Source organism: Sapajus apella, unplaced genomic scaffold (genome assembly GCF_009761245.1).
Source record: "Sapajus apella isolate SASKATOON/1434 unplaced genomic scaffold, GSC_monkey_1.0 scaffold133, whole genome shotgun sequence".
Lineage (NCBI taxonomy): Eukaryota > Metazoa > Chordata > Mammalia > Primates > Cebidae > Sapajus > Sapajus apella.
Genome location: NW_022437073.1, coordinates 3102686 through 3108329, shown reverse-complemented (window position 1 = coordinate 3108329; position 5644 = coordinate 3102686). Strand labels below are relative to the sequence as shown.

Here is a 5644-nt window from a genome sequence, read left to right as displayed (position 1 = left end):
ACAGTCTCCTCTGACGCCTAGGCTGGAGTGAAGTGGTTCAATATGTGTATATATATACAATATGTGTATACAATATGTGTATATATATATATACACACACATATATATATACATATATTTGTAAAATGCCTTATATGTATATTATACAAAATATATTACATATATTATAAAATATAAAACAATTATAAAAATAGAATCACCAGTGACTTTTTCTACATATATTTGCAGGATCAAGTTAGGCTAGATATAAATAATTATCAATTATATGAATCATACTTTCAGAAATGTTAAAAGTTTGATAAAATACGTTGTTTCCTACAATTGTTATTATTAAAATATAGAAGTACTGACTTTATTCGTACCTATATGAAAAGGTAAATTGCCTTAGTGAAAAAAATTTTGTGTATGTTAATAATTAATATTTTTTTCTCCAGCTTTTTTTTGAGATTATCATCTGAACTTACTACACTCTGAAGCCAAATATGAATTTCAAGTCTTAGAATGGATGATAATGAAAGTAATAACTTCATTATATTTTTATAACAATGGTTAAACAGTATATGCTGACAAGTAATGAATATAAATGCTTTTAGACTATGATGATGAAAAATGCTTTAGATGATTGTCATGATGATGATCATGGAAACAGTAACAAAGATAGAATGTTCTCCTGGTGTGTCCTTTTTTGACAAAAATAGCATCAAAATGCGATGAAAGGTCATTGTGAAAATATAATCTATCTTCTATACAAGGGCTTTGATATATCATTTATGAAGCAGCTTTAAATATCATTTTGCTTAATTAATAATCACTTGTTCAGACAAGACAGACAAAGTTTATTTTATTTCTTCAGATAGCTTTTCTACAGCAAAGGATTAACGAAAGATAATTCCAAAGATAAAAAGTTTCTCACAAGTTTGACATTAGCAGACTAGACTAAGTTCAAGTCAGACCTTGACAGATATCTATGACCAGGTTTACTGATGATATAGGAAATTTTAAAAGGCTTAAGTATTTCCCTAAAACAGTTTTACAGGCCAGGCACAGTGGATTATGCTTGTAATACCAGAAGTCTGGGAGGCTGAAGCAGGAGGATCGGTTGAGCCCCTGCAGTTGGTGACCAGCCTATGCAACAAGGTGAGATCTCATCTCTACAAAAAAATAAATAAAAAGTCGGCTGGTCATGGTGGCACACACTCGTAGTCCCAGCTACTCAAGAGGCTGAGGTAGAAAGGATCCCTTGAGTTCAAGGCTGCAGTAAACTAATGATGACACCACCACACTCCAGCCTGGGTGTCAGAGTAAGACTCTGCCTCTAAAACAAACAAAATGAAACAAAATCAAAACCCCAGCTTTATATATCAAATGCAATTAAATTTACAGAGTAATGCAATATTTATCTATTTAAACTGAATGCAAGAAGCTAAAATATTCTCTTTTTTGTATAAGCCTTCATGGATAGGTAGTTTATTTGTATAATACAGGCAAATTATCACTCTGTTGAATGTCATATTTTAACTTTTCCATAACTTATAAGGAAGTTTGCTTTTCTACTGCATCTTTTGTTCCTCCCATGTGAACAAATTTTGAATCAGCTATAATAAAACAAAGCCTTTTTCCATTGCCACACTGATAATGTCTTACACCACGTTTGTCATCACTATATTGAAACTTTAATTGCAGGGCAAAACATAGTTCCTTAATTCCCCTTAAAAAGACAGAAGATTTCCAAGGAGAATCTGTGATTACATTAATTAAAAGCTCTTTTCTTTGAAAGTTAAAACAACTTTAGCTTAACATCATCATCCCTTTAAACACAATAACTCATTAGAAAAAAATGCAATGGTAGCCTTGAGCCTGTGTTACAATTACATATGTAATGTACCTTTAATCATTCACAATGGATTCACTGATCAGCTAATATTGCCAAATACTTGGCATCGCATACATACATCATTAACGAGATGAAGAAACTAAGCTTAATTCCATTTTATAGTTACATCAACAGCTGCCAAGTGTCTTCCACCAATCAACCTTGACCTACAATTAGAACTCTTTAGTTTTGTGGTGAAAAAATAAGGACATTCAAATTTCAGATGAGTGAACTTAGGTGACTCTAAATTAAAATAGCTCTGATGTATACTGCACCCCTCAAATTAATTTTTATACTAGGTGAGGATTCATTAGTATTCTTGAAGTTGAGTGTTCTGGTTAACAAATCAGTATGCTGACTACATTCCCTATCATTGGATATGGTTTTATTTAACTTTGTGTTTGCCAGTGAACTATGCTAATGACATAACTAAATATCTTTTTTAAAATTTATAGTCAATATAGGGAAGCAAATATTGAATCAATTCAATTTAATTGATTTCCCTTGTCTTCTTTTGGCTTTATAACTGCATGAGGTTTTTTCAACAAAAAAAAATTTTGTATTTTTTTACTTTCACACACCACTCAACGTTCAATACAAGAAAGAACATTTCACTTCTGATAACAGATAGGTAGGGTGTTTTTCCCACACACTAAGCAGTTCTTCAGGAGACACCAACTGGGAGCCCTATAATTTAAATCAATTCTCACATTGCTACTTGGAGTTAGATTCAGATCGATCCCAGAGGTTAAGATCAGTTCTACAAGACTGCCCACCACTTCAGATGCCAATCACAAGTAGCAGGTGACTATTCTTCTGACTGCCAGCTATAAATCAGGGTTCCCATGACCCCGTCCTCAGGTTCTATTAATTTGGTAGAATGGCTCACAGAATTCAGGAAACTCATTAGTTAATGATAACTATATTAACAGAGGATATGATAAATGCTATAGTTGAACAGCCAAATAAATAGTTACATAGGAGGAGGTCTGGAAGGAGCCTGAGTGTAGGAACTTCTGTCCTTATGGAGTTGGTGTGCGTCAATCTCCTGGCATTTGCCAGCCTGGAAGCTCTCCAAATCTTACAGTTCAGGAATTCTTATAGAGGCTTAATCACGTAAACATAATTAATTAAGTCAATTTCTAGCCCCTCTCCTCTCTTCAGAGAATGGGGAGTGGGGCAAGCTTCTAACTACGGGTTGGTTGATCTTTCTGGTGACCAGTCCCCATACAGGTGCCCACCATGTGTTGTTTCATTAGAGCAAAAGATGCTTCTATTGCCCAAGAAATTCCAGTGGATTTAGGAGCTCTGTGTCAGATGTTCCTTTCATTCAGGAAATTACAAGTTCTTAGAGAAAGAGAGATCGAGAGATTGAGAGAGAGGGTAGGTGTAAAATAATGTTATGTAGTAGTTATTTTATATGCTTAGCCCATTATGGTTTACATACCACTTGTGACATATGTACTTCAAAAATAATTTAAATACTCAAATGTACATTCAAAATCCTTTCTCAGCTTGTGAAAGTAGAATGAATTTATTAGCATTTAGGTTCTTGGTTTCCACAAATGGTGAAAAATGTTATAAGGCTAATAGTTGTTCATATGCAATTTATGAATCAAGAAATACCAATTAAAATGTTTAGTGGTCAATATTGAATAGGTCTACAAAACTAGAAAAATTAATTTATTAAGAGCAACAAAATGTGTATAATTATATATGGGGAAATAATGGGCTAGGTATGTAAAATAACTACATAAACTGTGGAAGCTAAAAAAAAGTTTAAAAGTTTATTACTATGTGTAACTTAATTGATGTCCTGTTATAGATTGTCTGCAATATACCTCTGCCACAGTCAATGAGATTATGACCCTGTACGTCATGGGCTTTTTGCAAAGATGTATTGACTGGCTGCCAAAATATTCTTGACAATTGTACTTCTCTATTTCTATTCCATACTCTGTTTCATATAGCCAAAATATAGCCCACATTTTCAGGATCAGATCTAATAATTTTTCTATAATAGCTGCCACTTGAAGATTAGGTTCTATCCATGAGGAAGTACATAATTTAAAATAACATAAAATGCAAGTTTTGAAATAGACAGTTGCCTCTGAATCAACACCATCTTGCCACTAGTATGTCATAATATTTATTTGCTGACCATGCCTGAGTGTCCTTTATTGGAGCGTTGCTTGGTCCCACTATGCTTCTCTGAAGTTTGTTTAGCCATTTGCTTTGGTGATTGTACTTTCTTACTTCATGACTGCTTGTATAATTGAAATCTGCTGTATAGTTTGTCTCTGGTATATGTATATACTTTGTTTTCAACTGCTTACTTATAAGTTAAAAGTCACTCCCTCTTTAATTTTCTGCCTATTTATTTTTCTGTCTACCTTGGTGCATTAATCTGCAGCACTTATCCAATCCTGTAAGTTCTGCATGGCTGACAGAACTTCTTAGCATGGTTTCACAAACTCCCCCCACCATCCAACACAAATGATGTACTTTCATTGGGTCCATAGTATAATGAGTTAAAAGTTTACTTTAAAAAAGTAACACTGTACATGTTTATGTGTAGCTTAACAAATTTGGAGAATGAATAAACATGTCCAAAATTTATTTTCCAAATACATATATGTGTTTGTAACAACATACAAAATATGGATTATATTCCACTTGTGACATATGTACTTTAAGCATAATTTAAATACTGAAATTAAGAAACACTGATAAACATTTATCAGCACCATACCAATTCCAATGAAGTTTTTCTCAGCATTTCATGTACATCTTGGTAAAATGGAAAAATCAAATAATCACCCATATGTTCCATATCAAATGGCTTTACCTCTGCTACCAAGAACACTGTGAAAGCGTATCTAATGTCTGTGTAAACCAGTGATGGTTTCCTGCTATTATGCTGGTGCAAAAGTAATTGTGTTTGCCATTGAAAGTAGCGGCAAAAACCAGCCTATTACTTTACTCAATCATGTGGGTGTGTGCTCGCTTTGCCAGCACATGTACTAAAATTGGAACGATACAGAGAAGATTAGAATGGCCCCTGTGCAAGGATAACACGCAAATTCGTGAAGCGTTCCATATTTTTATTAAAAAATTAAAAAAAATAAATAAAATAAAAAAAGAAAAAAAATAATGTGGTTGTAAGACATTTTACATCATTTATAGGGAGGGAAATAGTGCTAATTTTTTTTCCTAGAAATCCAAATGGAATGTTATATAAACACTTATTTAAATATTTGAGTTACCTTTTAATTACTGCTGTTATTTGTTCATGAGTATTGTCAAGCGTATATTTTATGTCACAGAATACTTCCTTTGAAGAATAGGATGTGCCAGGATCAACTGGTAAGCTGAAAAGCTAGCTATGACCAAATACCACCAACAAAGAAACAGCCTCTAAGAGAGAAAAATCATTCTTGATAGAACAACTAAAGGACTGACAAGTGTTAATGACAAAAGCACTAATATTTTTATGATATCAGAGTCTATCAGACTTCTTATTAACTGAATAATTGTTTTGTCTAGAGAAGAGTAAGCACTATCTTCTTTATGCATAAGGAGGCTTGAACTGAGGAGGCTTAATATCTGCTTATTTTTCATGTAACCTTTAATTAATAATAAATCTACAAAGTAATATTATTGGTTCATTTTTTTCTGTGTAATACACCACCCCAAACTTGGTAGCTTAAAATCACCTTTTATTTACATCATGATTCTGTGGTTCTGAAATTTAGGCTGGACTCAGATAAT

The 5644-nt window shown here is 33.0% G+C and overlaps 1 non-coding gene across 1 annotated transcript; it reads left to right on the top strand.

The window, feature by feature from the left end:
* The first annotated feature begins 4872 nt into the window (after window positions 1-4872).
* LOC116539816 lies at window positions 4873-4979 on the top strand. The gene has a single exon (XR_004264208.1). It is a non-coding gene; the product is annotated as a U6 spliceosomal RNA (small nuclear RNA).
* The last annotated feature ends 665 nt before the right edge of the window (window positions 4980-5644 follow it).